Source organism: Antechinus flavipes, chromosome 5, assembly GCF_016432865.1.
Source record: "Antechinus flavipes isolate AdamAnt ecotype Samford, QLD, Australia chromosome 5, AdamAnt_v2, whole genome shotgun sequence".
In the NCBI taxonomy this organism is placed as follows: domain Eukaryota; kingdom Metazoa; phylum Chordata; class Mammalia; order Dasyuromorphia; family Dasyuridae; genus Antechinus; species Antechinus flavipes.
In genome coordinates, this window is record NC_067402.1 from 33,323,804 (window position 1) to 33,350,393 (window position 26,590).

The following is a 26,590-nucleotide window of genomic DNA, read 5'->3' on the forward strand; positions in this document are numbered from 1 at the left end:
ATGTTCAGATAGACCATGTGTGATAGAGCCTTCTGAACTCATATTGGTCAAATCAGCCATAATCAGACCCATTGTACTTTGACCTCAACATAGCGATGTCATTTTAGTCCTCTTTGAGAACAAAGGACAACTACTATGTTGTATTTAGTTATCTTTTACAAGCTGTCCCTTCCCTACCCCTTGAAGTCAAGGACTATATTTCATTGTTTTTATTCCCAATAACTTGCAGAAGTAGGTACTTAAATGCTTAAGTGAAATGAATTACAATACTAAATTGGATGGCAACTTTGTAAAGATTTATTTAAATTATTCAGTGTTTGTTAATTTGTATAAAATACTAAATTGCTCATCTCTTATTACCCACCCCAGTAGAATATAAGTCTTTTGGGAATGAAAATGCTTTGTTTTATTTTATCTATGCATGACTGAGTCAGTGTACTATATTAGAGACTGCTGACTGTATATCGGGTAGACCAGAGTTCAAATCCTCCCTCTGAAACATACTGGTTCTGTGACGCTAAGCAAGACAGTTTACCTCTCCATGTCTTCAACCAATTGTAAAATAGTCTTTAAAAGGGCTTCTGTAAATCATTGAAATCAAGCTCTAGAGATAAAAGTGTGTAGCACAATGACAGACACAGTAGATTAATAAAAGTTTGTTGAATTTTCTCTTATGTGAGTAAAAGCCACAAGAGGTCAAATAATGGATCAGGTGAAGCCAGTGTACACATTGGGAGTAAACAAGCTGATAAGCATGAGCATTTAATAAAATCTTTCTAATGCTTTAATGTTTGGTTCCTTGTTTATAACAATGGTGAATTCATTTTGCAAGTTGGAGTTATAATTGTAATTTAACATTCCACCCTTAGAAAATCATAACAATATTCAACAATTTTTTCTTTGGATTTTGTGGGAAGAAAAGGTATTCATCAAGTTATACAGTATGGAAAAATTCATGCAGTTTTTAATGGGTTTCCCTCATTTTCTTTTCTTCACCCATCAGTTATCCTGAACCTGAAAGATTGATAATTGGTGTTTTGAGAGGCAGGTTTATACTGTCTTTAATGAATTTTTAAAAAATTAAATTTAAATGTAACTTTACCAAGATACGTGTTGGACCTTTGTGCCTTTTAAGGAGGTCAAGGTCAAGATACTTAGAAAAAGACCTTTCCCTGTGAGATCAAAAGAGAAAGTTTATTAACATGACATCTTTCCTCATTCCTTTTATCTTAATTATTCTGATAACTAGCAAAAGCTGTATCAGACAAAAGGGAAGAGAGGGACAGGAAAGGAAAGAAAAGGAAAGGTAAAACTAGGTAAGGGAAGAGAAAGGAAGGAAAGCAAAGGGGAGGGAGAAAAGAAGGGAAGAGAAGGGAAGAAAAGAGAAAGCAAGGTGATAGAAGGGAAGAGAAGGGAAGGGAAGGAAAAGGACAGGAAGAAAAGGGAGGAGAAGGGAAGAAAAGGGAGGAGAAGGGAAGAAAAAGGAGGGAAGAGAATGAAAGAGAAGAAAAAAGAAAGGAAGGCAAGGCAAGGCAAGTAAAGGTAAAGAAAGGGAAGGGATCCTTATTGTATGTTGTCGAGACAGTTTTTTGGTTCTGTTTGTCTAAAAAAATTTAGTTCCAACTTCAAGACAATCAAATAACCAAGGTGATCAAACTTGATTGTTAGTCCTCTTGTCCTTGTCACCGAGCACTCTACCTGTTTGTATCCCATTGTAGCCATAAGGATGAGATTCACAACTGTGCATTTCAAGGAAGGGAGGATCCAAATGGAGTTACCTCTCAAAACAGTATGGTCATTGGACCCTGCAATCAGTCAAGAAGAACATAAAGAGATGTCAGATCAGGTTAGAATCTAAAAGTGAATGTCACAGCTATAAAAAGGGTTCAGTAATGGGAGTAGTCTAGGGGTCTGGGCCATCAGGAAGTGCTTCTTCAGAGAAGACAAAGGAAATGTTTCCTTGTTGAGTCACATCTAAAAAAACTGTTCAGACAAAATTAGAGATAATTGCAAACAGCTCTTCACTGCAGACACAGCCTTACTCTAGGAACTAATAATAATCACAGTTATTACACACTGAGTGTTAACTTTTTAGTTTTCATTTTCATTTGAAGATCTCAAAATGCTAGAGTAGAGAATGAAAAGGAGACAAGCAAGATCAAAGGGGATCAAAACAATTGGAACTTCAGGTGTCATAGCTAGTATCAAAGGAAATAAAAACAAACTCTCAAGGAACTCAATAATTGTTAGCCTCATTTAAAAAAAAAATCCACAAGATGCCAAGAAGGAAGAGTAAAATAGTATTTAGACTTTGCATTTTCTTCACTATCTCATTTTCTTTTGTTTTCAAAAATGCAATGGTATTCCTACCTTTAAAAGAGAAACTTATTGCTCATTCTACCAACCATCCTCTCGTCTCTTGCTTGGTAACAAACTCCTATTATGAGGGGACCATACTTACTAGCCATATTTTTCCCCATCTTCTTTCTCCATTATCTCCCAGGGTTTTTTATTTGGGTTTTGGTTGTGGTGAAATTTCTCTCTGAAAGATCTCTCTCTGAAATTTCTCTCTCAAAGATCTACCTTAGTCAGGGATTCCTAACCTGTTTAGTCTTAACCAGATTGCTTTGGCAATCTAGGAAGTTTAGCAACCCCTTCTCAGAATAACATTTCTAAATGCACAAAATAAAATAAAGTATATAGGATTACAAATGAAATCAATAATATTGAAATATCAATATTAAAACTAAAAACAAAGTTCACAGACCCCAGATCCCAGATAAAGAACATTGGTTCTACCTAGGCCATCATAGGAAGCTAGTGTGATGTGGTGGAAAGTATCAAGACTAGTTCATCACCAAGAGATTAAGTTTGCCATCTTGCCCCTGTCCCATCAATTTCTGTGGCATGCTGGACATAAATAAATAGGGAAAATCTGTAAATGCTATGGATTGAACTGTTTCTCTTACTCTGGTCCAATCAGTTGCTTAGGTCTCAGTTTCCTCATGGTAAAATTATGTAGTTAAGCTAGATCAGGAGTTCTATGATTTTTAAAAATATCTTTATAAATATATTTCAATGTAATTCATTTCCATTATAATTATATATGTTTAATTATATGTAACTAAAAATATTCTAAGAAGGGGTTCATTGGTTTCATCAGATAGTCAAAAGTGTTCATGAAACATTAAAAAAAAGATGAGAAATCCTGAACTAAAATATTTTTAAGATTTTAAATCCCAGATCTGAAATATATATACACATATATGTATAGAAATATGTATATATACATATACATATTTTTATACATATACACATATGTGTGTATATATATTTGTATACACACATATATGTGTATTTATATTTATGGATAGAGAGATAGATGAATGGATGAATAGATAGATAGACAGGCAGATAGGCAGAGATTCTATGAACTTTCTAAGTCAAATCTCTCAACCTTTTCTCAGTCCCAGATTCTTTGACCTCTTGAAAAAATTCGACTAAGTCATTTCTGAATGTAGAGCAGCTTTCAGAGTCATGTTGTCATTTTCAGTGCCTGCTTCTTTTGTATTCAGTCTGACAGGTTTTGAGAGGCATTATAGAGAACGAGGCTGGATAGAGAATTGACTTTAGAATCAAGAAGACATGGATTCAAATCCTGAACCTCACTGGGAGTTCCCAATACCAATAGAATCACAGATTTAATTTCTAAAAAGTACTCATTAATCACTTACTATAAGCATGGCACTGTGCTAGATTATTAGAGAGACAAAAACAAAAAAATGATGTTCCCTATTCTCAGGGAGCTTACATTTTCTTCAGGAAATATGTCCTATAACACAAGTAAATAATTATACAATGATAAGTAAATACAAGGAAAATTGAGAAGGAAAAAAAATGGACAATCCAGGGAAGGATTATGAGGTTTTCTAAGTACTTTACTTGTTATTTCCTATATTTACAGCAAAAATTCTATGAGTAGGTATAATTACTCTCATTTTGCAGATTTTCAAGAGAAAAAAAAAAAGACTTCTCCACAGTCATATAAATAGTGACTGAAGCAAGATTTGAACTTGTCTCTTGATCAAACTTTTATCTACTGTGTTACCTACCTGGATTTTCATCTCCCTAGCTCTGCAAGTTATGCCCTAAAAAATATGACCATGCAATCCAAAGGACTGATGATGAAGTGCACCAATCAATTTAGAGCATGTATTCTTTAACTGATTGAAGTTTGCTAAACAGGTGATGATGATGAGAGGTTGTTACAAGGCATGTAGCTGAAACGAGGATGCGTTGGAAAGTGCTACTCAGCCAGAGCTGCTCCCTTGGTCACTGGGATGGTTTTTTCTGCCTAGCTATATTCTCGTGAGAGACAATGACCAACAGTGTTGACAAGACTTCATAATATTGGTGTCTATTCTTTATCTCTGAGCTTGTTCTTTTCTAAGTGAAGAGTATTGGAAATGCTTCTGATTTTGTGAGCTGATGAGAAACCATAAACTAATGTGAGGTTAAGAGATCTGACAGCCTGAAGGAAATCTGGGGCCAGAGTCCCTGCCAGATTTTGGGTCAGTCAGATTATCATCAAGTTCTAGCTCAGCAATTCTTTGCGCAAAGATACAAACTCACCCAGAGCCTATCCCATACTGGTAGGCGGAAAGGCTATGAAGAAATTTTACGAAATTTAAGCCCACTTTTCCCAGGCATCAAAGAGGAGTACATCCCAGGAAGTTAGGGAAAATAGTTTGTATCAACAAAGTAAACTATTTCTTTGTAAATTAATTGATGTCAAATGACTAAATGGAAATGGAGCACCAAGTATTGACGGCTAACAGTGGAGGTGAGCATAGAAATGGAGATTAGAGTCAAGAACATTCAGAAAGACAAATCCTCAGAGGTACCCCAAAACCGTAAGGGTAAATATAGCCAGGCTCACTCTGAAAAATGAGGCTCACTACATAATGAGAACAATGACAGATAACCTTTGTGTTCTTTATCAACTACATAAAATGTGTGTGTGGGGTCAGCCAATATTAAGAACTACAGAAAATTGTTTAAATTGATCACATGAGCAAAAAATTGTCTTTTTATTGGTCAAAAATCAATAATTATTACATTGAAGGTGCCCAGTAATTATGATTAGCTCATTGCAAATCTATCCTAGTAAAATAATTTTCATTTATATTCTCAGGTGTGTTTTTTCAATATAAATATTTTTTCATTATTGTATAAAATTTGATAAAAACCAGGAAATTTAAAGAGCTACATAAGCAAGAATATTCAAAACCAAATTTTAGCAATTAAAAAAATCTTCTCAAGCTATTAAATGATATAGGTTATATAAAACACTTAACAATCCTTAAAATTACGTGTGAATGTGCAATAGCTACCATTTATAAATGTTTCAAGGTTTGCTAAGTACTTCGCCTATGTTATCTGGTCATCAAACTTACCTGGATATGTAGCTGTTATCATTAAACCCCATTTTATAGATGAGGAAACTGAGTCTGAGAGGTTAAGCAATTTATTTTAGAAAAGATTCATATTCTGACTCAAGGCCCAACACTCTATCCACTACATCACCTCTCCCTCCAAATGTGTATCATATGAATGTATATGAACACTAGTAAAAATGTTGTTTATATTATACATTATACACATGGCAGATATATTAATTACTATGTGTGGACAGAAAAAGTAGAAGGGGTAGGGAGGCAAGATAAGAAAGAAAAGAGAAGAAGGTACAAATATGATGATAGCTTTCTATAATTGGGATTAACTGATAGTAATTCCTATATGTAGTATGTATAATATTGCCAAATTTTTAAAAATACTTCCATGTTTCCAGCAAAATAAAATACTTGAATTTTTAAGCAAAAACTTAGCAAACTAAAACAATTTTCCTCATGACTGACACATGTAATTAATATTTATCTTAAGGCAAACATCAAACTAGGATACACACACACATATATATGTATATGTATATACATATATACACATACATATACACATACTTGTATGTGTAATTAAAAATCAGATACATGACAAAGGCTATGTTTTAATCCATTTTTTTCCAGGGATTCTTATTTGGCATTCTTCATATTAGTTAGTCCTCTGCACAAATAGTAAAATACAATCTAGCTTTTTTCCTACTCGCCCAAGCAGCAGTAGGAGCTGAGCAAATCTTTGCAAGGTTGCTTTAAATCGAACAGTCTTTTAAACTAATATTCTTAAAGGGAGATGAAGTTAGCCGTCTAGAAAAACCCTTTATTGATCCCCAAAGAGACATTTAGAAAGTCAAAGATTGCATAAGCAATCTGTTTGTCTGTGGCAAGGGTTCAAGAAAAGCTATTATTAAATACTAAGGTGCCCACAAGGACTCAGTTATCTGCATGTATTATCCAATTTTACTATTCAGAATACTTATTTATATTTGCTGCAAACTAAATAATATGTACTTAAATACAAACAGCATCACTTCCACAGAGAAGAAATACTGGGTGAAAAAAGTTATATGTCATTATCAAAACCATGTCTAGTCTGGTCAAGTATCACCACGTTTATGAATGATGCATAAGGTTTCCAGCATGTCCATGCTACCATTGAACAAGATAAAATTGGGGGGGAGGGAGGAACGGGAAAAATCCTCTATTTAAATTTCAGTGTAGATATACCATATATTTGTTATGTATCTCAGAGGCTTAAAAAAGGCCAACTAGTTTTTTTCTAAATAAAGACCAAATCCCTGCACTGACTTTTACAGAAATCGCAAATAGAGAACATATACATGTAATTTATAATTTGTAGCTATTTAAAATTTTAAAATAGTGTCCTTAGTTTCATTTCCACATTTATAGTTATATAATCTTTTCTTCTTTGCTCTCTTTTTTTCCTCCCCTTTTTGTTTTATTTTTCTTTTACTCTGTATTTACCTTTGTTTCCAGGCGCCCCTCTTGCCAATTTGAAATTGATAGATTCATTGTAATGAGAAACCTGTATCCTTAGAGAGAAACTAGAAGGTCTGAGTGTTGCATATGCTGTTGGACTCTAATTTTGTAAATAGTTTTTGATGAACTGTTTTTGTTTCTTACAAGCCAGGGTGTGAGGTGAAGGGGAATTTTAGGAAGTGACTGTATTATAAAAACAAACAAACAAACAAGGCTACTCATATTTTTCCTGAAGATAGATGAAAAGGAGCAAAGTTACATATGTAAAAAGCATTTATAGCAACTCTTTTTGTTGAAGTAAAAACCCAGAAACAAAAGATGTCCAACAGCTGGAAGATGATCAAATAAATGATAGTTTTAAAATAATAAAGGAATAGTACTGATCTTTAAGATAGAATGATTTCAGAGAAACCTAAGGAAGACTTATATGAACTGATGCAGAGCAAAATAAACAGAACAGTCTATATCATTTATATAGTAACAATTTATACTGTAACAACATGTAAAAAAAAAAAAAGACTTAAAAATTCTGATCAGTACAATGTCCAAGCATGACTCCAAAAGACCAGTAATGTAGAACGCTAATTGAGAATTCAGGAACTCTTTTCTTGTCTCCTCATCATCATCACCCTAATGCTTTCTGTCACTATCTCCCCTTTCACCTCTGTCTCACATGATGAGGTGGGCCTTATTCTTTCCAAGACAAATTCCTCTTCGTGCATGAGTGACTCCATTCTACCCATCTTCTCTGGCAAATTGTCCCTCAATTATTCCTACTCTCTCACTTATCTTTAGCTTTCCCTTTTCTAGTATCACCAAACACATCTATTTCTCCCTCGTTATCAAAAGCCTTTCACTTGATCTATCCATCTCAGTCATTATCTCATATGCTTCCTCCCTTCTGTGACTAAACTTGAGAAGGTTATCTACAATAGATGACTCTATTTTCTTATTTTCACTCTTCTAATGTCATTTTTCAACCAAAATTGCTCTGAATTTCTTAATAATCTTTTAATTGCCAAATCTAATGACTTTTTCTCAATTTGTCTTGCTCTCCTTTTAGCCTTTGATACAACAATTACCTTTTGCTCCTTAATACTCAGGTTTTCAAGCCATTACTTTGTTCATCCCCTCTTACCTATCTGATGGCTCCTCAATCTCTTTTGCTGGATCTTCAACAAGGTCACACCTTAAATAACTTTATGTATCTTATAAAGCCTGGGCCCTCTTCCTTTCTATCTCTCTACTTTATCATACCCTATAGCCAAATCTGTTTCCAAGATCTACCAATTTCACCCCTTTAACATCTTTCACATATGTCTCCTTGCCTTATGACACTGCCACCATTTCGGTAGAGACCCTGGTGCAGAACTTACGACTGGAGTTTGCTTGGAAGAGATGACTAACATTTATATACTACTATGTGCCATGCTGTATAAAACACTTAACTATTATTGATCCAATAAACAGCCCTGGGAGATAGGGTTGTTATTATCTCCATATTCACAGATAAGGAAACTGAAGGAAAAAGAAGTTTAAAAAATTGCCCAGTGTCACACAGCTGAGAAGTGTCTGAGGGCAAATTTAAACTCAGATTTTTCTGTTACCAGGTCTGGTGCTCTTTCCATTGTGTCCCCTCACTGCTCCTACTAGAATTAATTTAAAATAATACATAGGAAAAAATCAGGATTTTTATGTTCCTTCATTTTCTGTTTTCAAACTATGGAAATCAAAAATGTTTTCATTATTAAATTTTAATTTATAGAATAAACCAGGTAAGTGAAACTGAGTCTCTTCCAATACCTAGAAGAAGTGAATTTTGAGAGACTGCCCTTTTACTCTATGGTCAAGAGTTCAAAGAGAAAGGTTGAATCAGTTCTTTATGTATATTAGAATAAGATCTTTATCACTCACCACCATTCCCCATAAACAAACTGTTGTCAATTCTTGTTGATTCAAAACATTTTTCAAATATGCCCTCTTCCCTCTCATTCTCCCATCTTTCTGGATACAGGCCCTTCACCTCTGGAGTAATAGCTTGTTGATGGTTCTGCCCACCACAAGTCTCTCCCTACTTCAGTCCAATCTTCAAAGTGATCACAGGTGTAATGATAGAAGTTTCCCTACTCAATGAATTCTAATGGTTGCTATCACCTCCAGGTTCAAATATCAAATCATATTTGGTTTCCAAAGTCCTTCATAGCTCCATCCCCTTCTCTCTTTCCAGTCTTCTTACACTTAACAAACTTCTCCACATATTCTTACTTCCTAGCTGATCCTTTATTAAGAAACTCCATTTTGGAGCATTTTTACTGGTCTTTAACCCATGGTTTCAATGTTTTCTTTCTTCATCTCTGCCTCCTGCCCTTGGCCGTCTTTGAAGTCCCAGCTAAAATCTCACCTTCTATTGAACACCTTTCCTGATCCCTCTTAAATCTAGAGCCTTCTTTCTGTTGTTTCTGATTTATCCCATATGAAGCTTATTTATACATACATGTTTCCATGTTGTCTCCCACTGTCAGTTTTTTTAGAGTTGGGACTCTCTTTTCCCTTTCTTTATATCCTTAGTCTTGGCACAATACCTAGCACATAGTAGTGCTTAATAAATGTTTACTGACTGCCTTTTGACAGAGAAATGATGGATTCAAGGTGCAGAATGAAACATACATTTTTGACATGACACATATCTCAATTTGTTTTGCTGGACTGTGCTTTTTGTAGCAAGACTTGAATTTTCTAGGATTATTCTGAAGAACTGACAGGAATAAAGAGGAAACCCAAGAGGGGAGCTAGCAATAGTGATGGGAAAAAGAAAAAGAAAAGGGTCATCAAAGTATTTTTAAAGGTGCAGAAAGAAAGACATTCAGAAAAAAACAAACAACTGGAATAGCTTTGAAAGCAACATGTTGAATTTATTACATACCTTTTTTAAAAAAAGCAAGTTGTACATAACAGAGATCTGTGGGTTTCATATATAATCTTTTTATGTTCTATTTTGTATATGTAAATGTTTTCTTTTTTGGGTGCTCATTAAATTCAGGATTTTAAACATGTATATTTAAAAGCCACTGATAAAACTTTTTAAAATTCACTAAGACAATCCTAATTTAAGACTAGGATACCACTTTCCTCTGAACAATACCATCCTTTCCACCCTGAAGTGTTTCAAATGCAGTAGATGTAGCAAACTCCGAAATGTAAGCTTTCAAACCTACAAGTGACTTTATCTATTTTCTAACTTATTTTTGAAAGATGCTTCATTAAAATTAGGAACATTCTTTCCAAAGTTGACAAGTACTTTTCCATGAACTACAGTTTGATTGGAGACTTTTAGAGGAGGGAACAGCTTTCTGTAGATTTACAGAAGAGAACTCAGAAATTCAAAGCGTTTTCATTCCTCCACAGAAAATGTTGAATTTTCACTGTTAGTGAAGGAATGCTGCTAGACAACATGACATTTCCTTAGGACCAAATTAAACTTCTAAAATAGCTTAACTTACTCCTGGAGAGCAACTGGGCGTTATGCCTGTCATTCCAAATGAACACATGTAATCATTTTGTATCTTGAGCCATATAGATTTATTTGTCAGTGAGTCATTCAACAAGCATTTATTAAGCACATATTATGTGCCAGGCACTAGGTTTAAAAAGAAAAACAAAAAACATGATCCCTGCACTCAATGAAATCACTTTCTAATAGAAGAGACAACATGCAAAATAAAATGCAAATGCAAAACATATTGTAAAGGAAAGGTAATCTCTAAAGGAAGAAGGTGGGAGGGACAGATTCATTAAAAATCAAATTACTTGTAATTTGATACGAGGCTTATGAAAGGCCAGGGAAGTCAGAAAGTGTAGATAAGGAAAGATAGAACTCTTGAGAAGGGGAACATGGAGTCAAGAGGATGGGCAAGGAGATCAGCATAGATGGATTGTAGAGTACGTATATGATGGAGAGCAAGAGTGAACTCAGAAAGACTCCTCTTCATGAGTTCAGATCCAAGCTAGCTGGGTGATCCTGAGCAAGCCATTTAATTCTGTTGACCTCAATTTGCCCAAGTGAAAAATGAGTTGAAATGGCAAAACTACCTTAGAATCTTTGCCAAGAAAACCCCAAATGGTGTCACAAAGAGTCATATGTGACTAAAATGACTGAACATATATGTATATGTATACACACACACACACACACACATATATAATACAACTAGACAGATAATAAAAAAGCAAATAATAAATGGCTTTAAATGCCATTTTATTTATTTTATATCTTTTCCTGGAGATAATAAGGAGATACTGGAATTTATTGAGTAGGGGATGATATGATCAGAACTTTGCTCTAGAAAAATTATTTTGGCAACTTAATGGAGATTTAAGACAGAGAAACCAACCAGAAGGCCAATACAATAGTCTAGATGAGAAATCTTAAGTACCCAGATTCAAATGATGATTCTATGAGCAGAGAGCAAAGGATATATAAGAAGATCAGGATAGGGGTGGTCATTTCCTCTTTGAGACCTTCCCAGAGAAGACCCATTTTTAGGGTAGATTATAATGAAATTTCCTCAGATATGGTGTGTGAGTTGGACCAAACAGCCACCTAGGTCCTTTCCAACTCTCAAATTCCATGATGGTATTGGTTTCTATGTCAAAGATTGCCTTGAGATCGTTAAAAGCCCTGGGCAATTTCCAAACACAATTCATGAATTAGATAAGCAAATAAAAGAGTATTGCTTATGTAATTTTTGGAAGAACCTTTGGTGTCCATCTTCAACCAATCTCATCTGTAATTCTAAGAAGCTGTAGGATTCGAGGCAGCTACACTCTGGTAAACTGTCAGGGAAAACAGGCCAAGGCAGCTTAAAGGTAACCAATAGGCTTCAAACATGTTGACTAACTAGGGGGATATCTAACCCAAGCATGTAAAGACTCCCCTCCCCGCAGCCATGGACTGAGAACCATTTGTTCCAATGGTCCAATGCTGAAGCAGGCACTGTGGGGCACTTAGGGCTTGGTGAAGCATCAAAAAACAGTAAAGTCACCCATTATATCCTAGACCATTGACAGTCATGTAGGACCTGCCAGAGTTTTTTGCTCCAGAGCTTTTGAGAATTCAGTCTCCACTTCAACAGCAGTGTGGGATACTGAATGAGAACTTAACTAGAGAAAAAATACATTAAAGGTTTACCAAGCAAAGTGATTTGAAAGGTCTGAGGGAGAAAGTGATGATCATTAGGGGGAATCATAGGAGGGAGTATTGGGTTTTAAGAACAGGTAGACAATCAACAAGCAGAGAGTGGGAGAAGAGATGCTTCAGCCATAGAGGAATGATACGAGCAGAGATTCAAGGGGACAAAAGGGAATAATCAAATCTGGCTGGAGCACAAAATACATGAAGTGGAATCAAGTCAAGTCAACTAATTTGTAGTAAGCACTTACCGAATGCACACTGTACCCAATGCTGGGAATATAAATATAAGCACTAAGAAAGATAGGCCCTGTCCTCGAGAAGCTTATATTAAGATGAAGAAAGACAAAAGAGAGCTGAAAAGTATGTGGATGGGAAGAAGGTGCCCTCGGGAAGTATGGTGGCAAAGTCAAGAATGAAACATGATGGCACGGTCCCTTCCTCAAATGGAGTTTTCAGGAGGAACTCAACAATGATAATAAAAGACTGAAGGGATTTGGAGGTACCAGATTGTAGAAGGCCTTAAATGTCAAGGAATTTTACTTGGAGGGGCAGTAAGCCATAAAGAACAACTGGAATTGGTTTGCATAGAGGAGAACATGACCAGATCTTATTACAAATGCAGATAACATATTTGCATAGATAATAAGCCTCTTTCAAAATGTGTTGTCAGTTTTACCTGATTTTGAATAGTTCTTGATGTATTTTTAAATTTGGTTAGAGCTAATGGACCTATTCACTACTGGATCTGAAAATGGACCAGTTTCCTCAAATGGGACTAGAGAGAGAGTGCACATTTTACTTTCTCTTTGCAGTTCTGTAAAAACACACAGCGATGGCTTCACCAGTGGCTGGAGCAGGCCTGTTTTGCTTTGTCTTCTAGGTTCTTGTGATAATATTAGTTGGAACAAGAGAAACTTTAAATCCTGAACTCAGCACTTGTCAGATAAAGCACATTTTCCAATATTTCCTTCATTTCTCTCATCCAAAACAAAATGATGAAATCTCTAAGATATCTCATGCCTTCTATTTTCCTATGCAATGATGCTAAGTACAAGTTGAGCAATGGAAGATAATATTTGCAAACCAAAGCAGAATCCCCATGTTTTTCTTCCCTCCATTTCCATAAATAAGAATTTTGAATGCATTCAAGGTGACATAAAGCTGTGAAGCTTCATGGGAAAATTGCCTGGTTTTCCCAAGCCTGTAAGTGATTTATTGTGTATTATAATAATACCTATGATATTACTTTTTAGCAAGTAATAATGTTGCCCCTCCCATCCAAAGACAGTGAGACTGAACCCCAGCATTCAGACATGTTTGAGTCATTATTTTTTCAGGAATGGAGTTAGGCTTTTGTGGGTTTTTGCCACATTTTCTCTGTAGGTCCTCTGATGACCAATGACATAAAACAATGAGAAAGCTCTCCACGTTAAGGGTCCAGACTATGATGAAAGAACAAAGCAAAGTAACTAGTAATATGTGTCCTATCAGATGTATTTATCAAAATAGTATAAAAGTGGTAAGCCATCCTTAGTGTCAAAATATGGAAAGAGGCAAGATAGAATAAAGCCAGAAATGCAGTAACTGCTTTATGACCAACTCTGTAATCCTAATGCTCCTAAAGATCTGTAATCTCAATAATATGGGTATTCCTTCCAATAAAACCAATCATAATCTGCTTTCCTATTATCTACAACTTCTATGCATTTTCTCCCTTAAATCCTGCACAGTAGATTCTACCCACTCTGCTAAGCATCTTCACCCAATGATCTTGACAATGTGCCGATATCATTGTAATTTGTGTGCCATTCATATGCTAGCCTTTTCCCTCACTACAGAACAGGCTCATCTTTTTATTATAATTATTTCCAATCATATATTCTCTTGATGACCATTTTTATGTCCTGTGTGTTTCTTCACATGTGTCTCTTGTCTACCATGCCCCTCGCCATTATTCTTTCATTAATTCTCAATTTAACTTTCTAACAAGATATAGAGATAAAATTACCATTGAAAATATGGGGGGAAATGCATTTTCCAATTGATAGATGGTCAAAGGATATAAACAGGCAGTTCTCAAATGAAGAAATTAAAGCTATATGTAGTAAAATGAAAAAAAAAATGCTCAAAACCACTTTTGAGCAGAGAAATACAAATTAAAATACTTCCGAGGTACTATCTCATACCTACCAGATTGATCGATATGATAGAAAAGGAAAATGATAAATGTGGAGAAGCTGTGAGGAAATTGAGACACTAATGCATTGTTGGCAGAGTTGTGAAGTGATCCAACTATTCTGGAGAACAATTTGGAACTATGCCCAAAGACCTACAAAACTGCATATACCCTTTGATCCAGCAATGCCATTCCTAGATCTATATCCCAAAGAAATCATGAAAAAGGGAAAGGACCTACACATACAAAAATATTTATAGCAGCTTTTTTGTAATGGTAAAGAATTGGAAATTGAGAGAATGCCCATCAATAGGGGAATGGTTGGACAAGTTGCGATATATGACTGCAATAGAATATCACTGTGCTATAAAAAATGATGAGCAGGGAGATTTCAGAATAACCTGGAAAGACTTACATGAATTGATGCTGAGTAAAGTAAGCAGAAACAGGAGAACATTGTTCCCAGTAACTGCATCATTGTATGATGGTCAACTATGGCATGCTATCTCTTCTAAGCAATATAATGATCCAAAACATTTCCAAATGAAAATATCTACAACTAGGGAAAGAACTATGGAGCATGAATGCAGATTGAAGCACACTATTTTCACTTTTTTCTTGTTTGTCAGATTTCTTTCTTGTGGTTTTTCCCAGTTCTGATTCTTCTTTCACAATATAACTAATATGGAAATATATTTAACATGCTTATACATGTATAACCTATATCAGATTGCTTGCTGTCTTGGTGAGGGAGAGAGAAAGAGAGATTTACAAAAAAAATTGTAAATCAAAATCTTATAAAAATAAATGTTGAAAACTATCTTTATATGAAATTAGAAAAAATAAAAATAAAATACTATTTAAAAAGGAAAATAGGAAAACCTCTGGGAAAATAGTGCTATTCCTTAAGCTCTGAGTAGTTTGTTAAAATAATTTGGTGAATGACTAATCAGGAAAGTCAATCAATTCTTAATCAGTCCAGTGTCCTAGAATACAGTTTCTGGATTTGTCATAATACTTTGAGAAAGACAGTCTCAGATAAAGGATGACACCGATTCTGCTAAAATCATCTGTAGGTCCTACAACTGATATCCTTGCAAGCACCCCCTGTGGAAAGCTTGAAATCAAATAGACACATCAAAGATGCTTCTTCCCAAGCAAATATGAATGAGCAATTTGTATCAATTCTACATACATGTACTGCAGGATCCTATTTGCTAAGTGCCTGTCAGTTTAATTGGCAGGGGTTATTATAAGGTCTTATCATTTCATTAGGCACCAAGACAGCTAGAGATAAATCTTGGCACCTTTAACAGTGCTTTTTGACAATTTCAATGGAACTACAGCATTTCAAGTAAAGAAGAAATTTTACAAAAAGCTTCTCAATGTTTTGGATCTGTCATGTAGGGGGGAAAAGTTTTAAAGCACATTTTTAGGACTCATGGGGTACTCAATTCAGAAAGAAAGCAATTCATAAGAAATGTCACATTTCTTAAACAGTTTCCCATTGTTCCTTAGCTTGTCATGTGGGGGATCGGGCCAAAAAAATGCATGCATCCCTGAGAGCTAGGGCAAGACCAATTTTTAAAAGACTGGGTCATTGGCAATTTCAATGCATTATTGATGATCAATGTCTACATTCAAGGCATCCTCATGGATATAAAATACTCACTGTCTGGAATACAAACTTGAAGCCAGTACTGATCTAATATATATGTTTTAAAAAGTATATGTAGGAGAGGATGAGATCACATATCAAAAGGGACTTACTTTTCAACATCTCAGCTATACTATTACCACCTATGGATAATTATGAAAGACTTCTAGTCATAAACCCTAGCTGATGACAGGGTGAATGTGTTATAGTCCACAGGCAGAAACTAGCTTTTTTTTTTTCCATCTGGCCTACAGATCTGCAAATTAACTGGTAGCAGCATGGACAAACATAGACAAAAACCAATTGAGAGCATAAAAATCAATTGTTAGTTTGATGAAAAATAATTATTTTGAATAATAGAGAATTTTAAAGGATTTATATTTTTAAATTTTCAATTCATTATAAGATTTAAAAAACTTGCCTTGCAACAAAGTTGAGTTTTTAATTTTTAATTTGTCTACACATAGTAAAGGACTATATTCATCTAATATTTGATCACAAACAGCATTTTCACCTTTTTATCGTTGTTTGCTTGCTTGTTTTTTTTTCTTTCTCATTTTTTCTCTTTTTGATCTGATTTTTCTTGTGCAGCATGACAAATGTGGAAATATGTGTAAAAGAATTGCACATATTTTACATATATTGGATTATTTGCTATCTAGGAGAGGGGTGGGAGGAAGGAAGAAAGAAAATTTGGAACACAAGATTTTTCAAGAGTGAATGTTGGAAACTATCTTTAGATGTATTTTGAAAATAATAAGCTATTATTTTAAAAAAAGACTTATCTTTGAGTTACTTTTAAATGAAGCAAAACTTGCAAATGCTTTATTTTACTCTATTTTCAGTTTAAATCACATTTGTATAGGCCCTCTATATATGTACCCCTCTGGTTAGCTGGGTCCAAGCTTGAGATCCCATCTAGCTTATAAAAAAGTATTTAGCTTATAATTAACTACAATATAATACAATACAAAAAAGTATTTAACTCTTAACTAACTAATGATGAAAACAGCTGGCATTTTTATAGTGTTTAATGTTTACAAAGTAGTTTACCTATGTTATCTCATTTGAGTTTCACAACAATTCTGTAAGGTACTTATAAAGTAGTTGCGATTATTATAATTCCTAATTTATTGATAAGAAAACTGAAGTAAACAGAGGTTAAGCGACTTGTCCAGGTTTACATAACTAGGAGAGATCTGAGCTCAGGTAGCATTTGGATTCATCCTTCCTTACACAAAGTTCAACACTATCCATTGTGGCTATAATAGGTTTTATTCTGACCTAAACTAGAGAAGGACTTCAAAGGGACTAGTCAGGCTGAATGAGAAAGATCTAACTCGACTTCTATCCTCTGTCATCCTAGTAGGAAGAGATGGGATTTAAAAGATGCAGATCTAATCAGTATCCCATTGTAACACATCTATGTAAGATCCATTCTTGATTCCCAAAACATAATGGGATGATGCGTAACGGGCCATATTTGGCAAGGTGAGCATATTGAGATTTATTCTGGTAACTGCTCATGCGTCAGAATCATTAGAGGAGCTGGAGAGTCATGGATCAACCAATCTGGAATGAAATCTGGGTTAAGGATCAACCCAACCTGACTGATTACAAAGCTTAAATATCTGGGAGTGGTAAGGATAAAGGATAAAACCTCCTATTCGTTTAGGCGGGAGTGTAATCTTTTTATTGGAAAGATCACTGGACTTAGCCTTAGAAGACTATATTTGAATCCTGTCTGCACTAATTACTACTTATGAGATATTAGATAAGTCAAACTGAGGCCATCTGTAAAATGGGAATAAGAATATATTTGCCTTCATGGGTGGTTGTGAAGAAAATGCTGTGTGAATTATAAAGTACGAGAGGAACAGAGAGGCAGAGAGAGACAGACACAAAGAGATGTCCCTATCTATATATGTTAGTATTATGATTGTTTAACAATAGGGCATGTCTCATGTCTACACAGCACAAAATGACATGAACTTATAACAACTGTCTAGTATAGACAGCCAAACAGAATATTTTAAATTTAATTATTTGTATTGTTTTACAAACAGACCATCTTTATCTTCCCCTTTTCTTGATTTCAATCAAATATCCAATATGAAAAAATTATCTACCTGGCCCTGTGCTTCCCCATTCTGTGCCCCCCACTCTTTCTTTATAGAAACATGGGACAGGATTTCCCATTCTCAATGGATCACTTCACATTTAGTTTGAGATTCATTGCAATCCTCAGAAATGGGATTTTTTAATTTATAGTGGGTAAAAATGGAATAATAAAGAATGTAAAGATCTGACTATGTGTTGAATTAAACAAGTTTAAAAAAATTAACTATGAAACTTTGAAATAGGAATGGGACCCAGTGGCCATCTTGCCAAATCCTTACCCAAAAGAATCCTCACTATAACTAATATTAATAATTTTTAAAATAACAATAATAGAGAATATGTATATGGTGCTTTAAGATTTGCAAAGTGCTTTATATGTATCATCTTGATTGATCCTTATAACAATCCTGGAAGGTAGATTCTACTATTGTCCTCATTTTACAGATGAAAGGAATTGAGTGATTTGTTTATGGTCACACAACTCGAATATCTGAGGGAGATTCAAACTCAATTTCCTTGATCCAAATCCAGTGATCTATTAGCCTTGCACCTAGCTGTCTGTACTACCCGACAAGTGTTCATCTATTCTCTGCTTGAAGATATTCAATGTGGAGAAGCCACACTATTATCTGAAATAGCCCATTCCACTTGGGGAGAGTGTAAACTGTAGAGAATTTTTTTTTGACAGTAAGCCTAAATTTGCCTATTTGTAACTTCTGCCTTCTGCTCTTATTTCTGTTCATGGCATCATCCATGTCTAAATCATTTCTATGTGATAATTCTTCAAATATTTAAAGACAATCATCATGTCCCCACCCTGAGTCATCTTTTTTTTGTAAAATAAACGTTCCTGCTTCATCCTAAATTCAGAGAGGCAGCTGGTAGCATTCTATAGTCAGAAAGATTCAAGTGTAACTCTCGTTTCAAATACTTAGGAGTTGTGTCATGTTGGGCAAGACATTCTAACCTCTGTTCACCTCAGTTTTTTCCACTGTAAAATGGGGATAATAAGAGCACTTACCTCAGAGGATGATTGTGAAAAGAGAAGGGAAGCATTTGCCTTATAAAAATTACCTCGTTTTTCTATTGGGATGTCTGGTGCACTTCACTGGAGACTTGTCAAATTAACATTGAATCCTTAACAACCACTCTTTGAGTCTGGCTATTTGCCAAAGTCTAAATCTATCCACTTATATTATTGTTGAATTCATATTTTTCAATGTTCTCAAGAAGAATATATTGAGTGCTTTCTCAAATAGTTTGCTAAAAGTAGGTGAACTCTATCCATGGCATATTCACTTCATAAACCAGTGAGGGGAAAAAAAAAAAAAAAAGCAATCTGGCATGATTTCTTTTTGAGGAAGCCATATCGACTCTTTTTAATCACTGTCTCCTCATAGAAATGTTCACTATCTCTTTAACAAGTTGCTCTAAATTTTTCCCAGTAATAGAAATCAAGCTCACTGGACTTTACAATCCCTGTTCTCGTCCCTTTAAAAAAAAAATGGCACATTTGTTCTATGCTCTTGTCCCATGGCACCTTTCCCATTCTGTGCCACTTTTCTAATACCTCCAACAATGGCATCACGTTAACCAATTCTTTTAGCACCAACAAATGGTTCATCTGAGCCAGGAGGAGACTTTATCAAGTACAAATCCCTATTGCCATTTTAGTATTGTCATTTTCAAGGCAAATGTGGTGGTTGTTTTTGATTGTCCAGATTTTGACACAGTGATTCTCCACTGCTTTTTCTCTTTGAGACTCCTTTCAAACCCTGAGGTCTTCTCCCTCTAGAACTTCCCTCTACCACATGGGCACCCTGCTTCCACTGGTGAATTCCTCCAAGGGCTTGGAGGCCCAGGTAGGTCATATTTTATTATCTTTCTGACTGAGCTTCCGACCTGGAGTATAAACTCTTAAAGGGCAGGATCTGTGTTTTTTTCCCTTGTCTTTGTGTCTAAAACAGGGCTTGTTTTAGTTGTTGGTCCTCCACTCTCAAACACATCAGGGTAGTGATGCTGTGATATGAAAGCAAATTGGATTTAAGTGAAAGAAGGTATGTAAGGTCACCAGTTCCATTTTCTTCTTCATCTAGGTCCAGGGGCCAGATATAAATAAGAATGACTGATAATGGCCCTGCATACAGTGGAAGATCTTGGCCTTTTTAAGCTAAGATCGTTAACAGGTTTCACTTTGACTGAGGCAACGGCCATTCAGTAAATAATGTTAAATAAGAAAGAAATGAGACAAAGAATGGCCTTTTTTCATCTAGTTAAAAATAAATAGATAGATGATAGGCAGACAAACAGACAGATGAGATCGATGGATGGATAGATATACATGATAGATAGACAAGATAGAAAGATGGATAGGTGAATGGATAGAAGGATGGAGGATGGATGATAAATAGATTCATAAGTAGATAGACAAGATGGATAGATAGATAGACAGACAAGAATGATGGGAAAAAATGAAAAGGAATCAATCTGGGAGGGGAAGAAAATTATCTCTAACTCTTAGCACAGTGCTTGATATATAGTTAAGCACTTAAATACTTGATGCTGTCTGGTTAGTAGAGAAGACATTCATGAATACATAAGGGATGAAGGAAATTGATCCACAGGGTTTCAAATGAGTTTATTTAAAACATAGCTATTTTAATACTTTGATCCTTCAAAGATTGGTCATTTCCAATCTTCGACATTCCCTCCATCTCCATAAGTAGTAAGTAATCATGAAGAGTTTGTGTGGCCAAAAACATCACCCGGACTTAGCAAAACTGGTTATTGAACAGCTAAAATCCAGGTAACCAGACTCCTCCTTGAGATCTTTTCAGATGGGTAAAGGAGCTTTCAAAGTTTCTCCTCTGCTGGGATAGCCTCTAAGAACATGGGATCATCTTCATTCTACAATAAGCCTTTGGGGAAGGTCCAGAGTAGAGGTGAGTTTCCTGGACCACCATCAGATTTTTATGCTATTAGATGGCATGCTAATTAAAGCTCTGGGCCTGGAAACAGGAAGATAAGTTTAAATATGGCCTCAGACGTTTACTACCTTTGTGAACCTGGGCAAGTCACTTATCTTTGGCCTACCTATTTCTTCATCTATAAAAATGGAGATAATAATAGCACCTGGTTAGGTCACCTAAACATTATCTGCCTCAGTTTCCTCATTTACAAAATAAGATAATAATATACCTACCTCACCAAGAGGATTGCTTCTGAAGATCAAACGAGATAATATTTGTAAAGCACTTTGTAACCTTAAAGTGCTAATAATAATTATGGCCATAATTATTATTCAGATTTATGCTCCTTAGAGGTTCTCATTGTTCTAGAACAGGAGTAGGAGGAAGTGGTAAGTGTGAAGGTCAGTGAAAACTAAATATGTCTCAAAATTACTTTTTAACTTATCCACAGAAAGGCTTTGGGATACAGAGCAAAAAAATAAAGCTAACCATGATCTCTACACAGTGACCAGTGTAATTATGACATTTTTTTATTTTCAAAAGAATCATACATAAAACAGCAAATGGTTATAATGTTTGACAGAGCCCTAGTGTGCTGGGTTTCAGGGCACGGTACAAGACCCATCTGTTTAGCCAGGCATTTCCTTCTAATGTGGGAGGATCACCAAGATTGGTTCTAGACAATAGATATTTATATGCTATGCAGATCTCTGTGTCCAGAATTTAATGATTTATGCATTTTAACCCAACGATAATCTTTGTCACACATAAAGATTAAAAAAAAAATTCTAACAATGGAATACACTTATCCCCCGTGTCAACTTTCCCCACTATAGTTTTATATATGGTAAATAAGTAGAAGAAATTAAATAGAAATTTGGGAGGAGTTTTGCAGAAGCCACAGAAGGTAAACAAAAGCCAGCAGATGATACAGAAGAGGTTTAGGAACACAGAAAGGCATAAAAATATATGTATAGTGTTGTATAATGTCAGCATATTGTATTTTTTAATGCCATAATAATTCAGACATCTCCTTTGGTACAAAAAGAGGACCAGAAAATTTTACTTGGATTGTCCAGATTCCAGGATACCACACACCTAATCCTATTCTCAGACTCCCTCCTTCCCTATCCATTCTTTCTAACTTTATTGTTACTCTGAATTACCTTAACACTTTGGTGTCTCTGTTTACACAGTTGTAAAACTAAACATGATTCATTATGGAGCCACTTACATGGAAATATTTTGTTTATAGTATTTTTGAGTATAGCAGATCTAGTGTTTCCAAGGGGAAATGAATTGCCTTAGAAGGCAATGGATTCTCCTGTACTTGAAATCTTCGAGAGTAAAAACTTGATCAACCACTTGTAGGGGATTGTATGGAGAGGGGACTCTTGTTAAAGTACAGGGTGGTTTTGTGGTTTCTGATTACACTCTGCTTCAGAGTACCTAAAACCTACATGAGAGAGGTTTTATATAAAATTAAACTGATAAAATTGATGGTAAAGCCATCTTGTAATAGATTGATCAAAGTATGCTCTTTCTTAGATCCCATGGAGGGAATAGGTCAAAATGTCCTACTTCTTAACTTCTTAATACAATATTTTATGTTCTACCTCTTTCCCTTGACATTGGTGTCATTCCTTCATGACCTTGTTTGCCTCAGTTTCCTCAACAGTAAAATGAGCTGGAGAAGGAAATGGCAAATTAGTGCAGTATATTTGCCAAGAAAACCCCAAATGAAGTCATGAAGAGTCAGACAAAATTGAAATGATTGAACAACAAATCATGATGAGAATTCTCTTTCTTTTCTATCCCCCGCCTTAGCTTCCCAAATGCAGTACAAGAACAGCCCTCCAATAAGGAAGCTTTCCTAATTCCCTGGGTTGTTAGGGTTTTCACCACCCAACCTCTTCCAGGAAATTACTTTTTATTTAGAAAGAAGGAAGGAAGGAAGAGAGGGAAGAAGGGAGAAAATAAAGGAAAGAAGGAAGGAAGGAAGGAAAAGAGAGAGGGAGGGAGGGAAGGGGAGAGAGGGAGGGAGGGTAGGGGAGAGAGAGAGAGAGAGAGAGAGAAAGAAAGAAAGAAAGAAAGAAAGAAAAAGAAAGAAAGAAAGAAAGAAAGAAAGAAAGAGAAACAGGAAAGGAGGGAGGAAGGAGAAGAAGGGATAGGGAGGGAAGAGGGAAGGAGGGGAGGGAAGGGAAGGAAGGAAAAAACAAAAGGGAGGGAGGAGAGGTGGGAGGAAAGAGAAGAAAAAAGAAATGCTTGCTGAATTAGGAGCAACCAAATATGCTTTCTAGTTCCTCGATATAACAAGGATGCCAAAGATTTCCCCTGAGACTATTATATCCATTGTAATGGAAGCCATGCCTTGGGGAAAATATAAAATTGGTTTTTGCTTTTGTATTTCCAACAGCTTCCCCCATGCCTGGCTCATCGTTTATGATTGTTGTCGAGTCATGTCTGACTTTTTGTAACCCCGCAGACAACTGCTTTCTGTTCTGGCCAAAAACTCTGAAGGTCTTCTCCAGAATGATAGCTTTGGGATGATATTGTGGTCGCTAGAGAAGAGGTATCCTAAAATATGATATCTTGACTTGTGAATAAATTGGATTTGACTGAGGGAGGACTGCACAAAATCATCAGTCTCATTCTTCCAGAGCCATTTGAATCCAGTAACAAAACAAAGGTAAAAAAACTGAGTTTTCTTGACAACGATAGTAGATTGCTTTGCAGATAAAGAAAACAGAGGTTAAATATTTGTTGGGACAGACAGCTAGTAATTGTCAGAGGCCACATTTGAACCCAACTCTTTTGGACTCCAGGCCAGAGCTCTATCCATTGAGCCATCTAGCCACCTGGCTCATACTAGACACTTTAAAAATGTTGTGGATTGATTGATTTCTCAATGGTCCTTCCTCAAAACCATCCCTCCATCAAGATCTATGTTATCCAAGACTTTGAAATTCTCTCTTAACCCAGAGCATTTTCCTCCACCCTTCTGCCATTCCGTTTTGTTTTGTTTTGACACGTATGACCCCCTTCCAGGGAATATGCTCTCTTCCTTTATATCAGACATTTAAAAAAAAATCTTCATTTTCCTCCTATCTTCTTAACAAGTTCTCTGTCTTCCTGCCTTTTCATAACTCTTCAATTTGAATTTATTCCCAAGGATCCACCTTTGGAATTCTCATTTTCTCTGTACTTTCTACCCTGGCAATCTCATTTATTTCCATAATAAACTTCTTCATTTACTCATATCATCTATTATCTATTAACCGATAACCCCCCTATCTATATTTCCAGTACAGATCTCTCATGTGAGCTCCAGACCTGCTTTTCAGATGCCCTTAGGACATTGAAACCTGGACCTTTGAATTCACCTGAAATATTTCCAAAAGTAATATCACATCTTTTTTTATTTAAACCTATTTCTTTAATGTCCTTATATGTAACTATTATACTACAAGTCACCTTTCCCCCCAATTTCTAATCTGAGATTATCTTTGACCCATTCTTTCTTTCACAATTCAAACCGAATCAGTTACCAAATGTTATTGGCTCTATCTTCATCAGCTCTTATATCCATCCTTTCCTCCTTATTCCCACTGCTACCACCTTGGTGCAGATTCTTATCATTGACCTCTAAGCGCTGATCTAACCCCTTCCTCCAGTTCTTCTCTCTAGATGATTGTTCCTCTAATTCCTTCTTCATTGGATAGCCAGAATATTCTTTCCTGTGTCTATTTCACTCTTCTACAAAAGTAAAAAGAAAGAACCAAAACCTATTGTTTGTATAAAGTCCAAACTCTACCTGGAAACCATTATCATGTACAATACAATTGGATGGCATTCTAATTTCCCAGCAATATCTCATTACTGCTCCATTCCATGAATGCTGTGCTCCAGCCAGACCTGAGTACGCTCCCCTTGACTGGAATGCCCTCTCCTTCTTTGACTGTTTCATTGCTATCCCTCAAAATCACTTTTGGGAAACTCTTCCTCCATTGCTGTCCAGTAATGAACTTGTACAAACCTCTTTCTCCACCAAACTCTGAGTTTGGCTGTCCAACTGTCAGATATGCTTATCCTGTAACATCCTTGATGATCTCTAGACTTAATAAGGAAACAATGATTGTTCACCGAGATCAGGAAACAAGTGCTTTAAACTTTGTATCTGCCCTATCTCAATGCCCTACAGAATAGATACTTTGTGTTTACTGTTCTCGTGAATGGCTGCTTTGGGATTGCTTTATAATATTTAGGATGGACTATCTCTATAAAGTTATTTTTAAAAGGCAAATTTGGAGAAACAGGTGGTTTTCAAGCAAAACTATTTCCCTGCTCTCTCCTGTTTTGACAGTAGCTGTGTGATCAGCTACTTCTCCTCTTCCAAATCCATAGAATAATGCTTACACAAATTATTTCCAAGGGTTACTGTGGGGAAAGCACATTTTAAACCTTAAATCAGGATTTAAATCTGAGTTATTAACAGTTCTGGCATATCTAAAATCCCAGTTCAGCCTTTCATTACTCCACCTGGACTTCCTAACTAGTTTCCTGTTTCAAGATTCAAAAATGTGAAACCACTACAAGCTATAATTCTGACTATGTCACTCCTCTCTTCAAAGACCTCCAGAAAGTCCCTATTAACCTGTAGAACAGATAGAAAAGGAGCTTTAATAGTTAAAGTCCCCTGTGATGGAAAACCTATCTGTTTTTCCAGTCCTGTTTGATACAGCCATTTTTACATACTTTTCATTCCAGTCTCTTTGGACAGCTAGTCCCACAATTTCCCTTTGCATTTTTCTGTTCCCATGCATTCACCACCTCCTCGATCTTGGAAGACACTCCCCTATCTGTGCCAGTTGAAACTCTCCTCAGGTGGCACCCCCTCCTGTTGGTTGAGTGGATAAAATTCTGGGCCTGAATTTAAGTTCAAACCAGCTTCAGATACTTACTTGTTGTGTATCTCTAAATAAGTTATTTACCTTCTGTTTGCCTCAGTTTCCTATAACTGAGGGATAAACATTTACCTCATAGTATTGTTTTGAGAATCAAATCAAATCTGTAAAGCACCAATGGTCCAGTTGCTCTAAGTCTAAGGGATTATATAAATCTTTATTGTCTTCCTCTTATGTCAGACCTACTCACTCTCAACTGAAAAGGATTTCTGCTTTTGAGCACCTTAATTCTTTTCTCTGCTTTTATCAAATTCTCCATTGTATCATATTCCTTTACATTGTCTTTTATGCCTCATATGGGATTTTGAATTTGCATTGTCTTACATAATTTTTGTTTAGTCATTTTCAGTTCTGTCCACCTTCATGACCTCATTTGATATCTTCCTGGCAAAGATACTGAATAGTTTACCATTTACTTTTCCAACTTCTTTTTACAGATGAGGCAAACAGGGTTAAATGATCTGTCCAGGATCACACAGCTACTACGCATCTGAGGCCAGGTTTGAACTCAGGAAGATGAATCTTCCAGACTCTATTCACTGTGTCACCCAGCTAATGT

General features: G+C 35.7%; 1 long non-coding RNA gene across 1 annotated transcript in view; it reads right to left on the reverse strand.

Annotated features, from left to right (window-relative positions):
• Positions 1-774: 774 nt before the first annotated feature.
• The window catches only part of LOC127537887 (uncharacterized), a 28,036-nt gene continuing 2,220 nt past the window's right edge, over positions 775-26,590 (reverse strand). Inside the window, exons 2-4 of the long non-coding RNA XR_007947634.1 lie at positions 1,699-1,805; positions 1,103-1,172; positions 775-1,014 (exon numbers count right to left, since the gene is read on the reverse strand). This is a non-coding gene — a long non-coding RNA (uncharacterized LOC127537887). The remainder of the gene's footprint in view (positions 1,015-1,102; positions 1,173-1,698; positions 1,806-26,590) is intronic.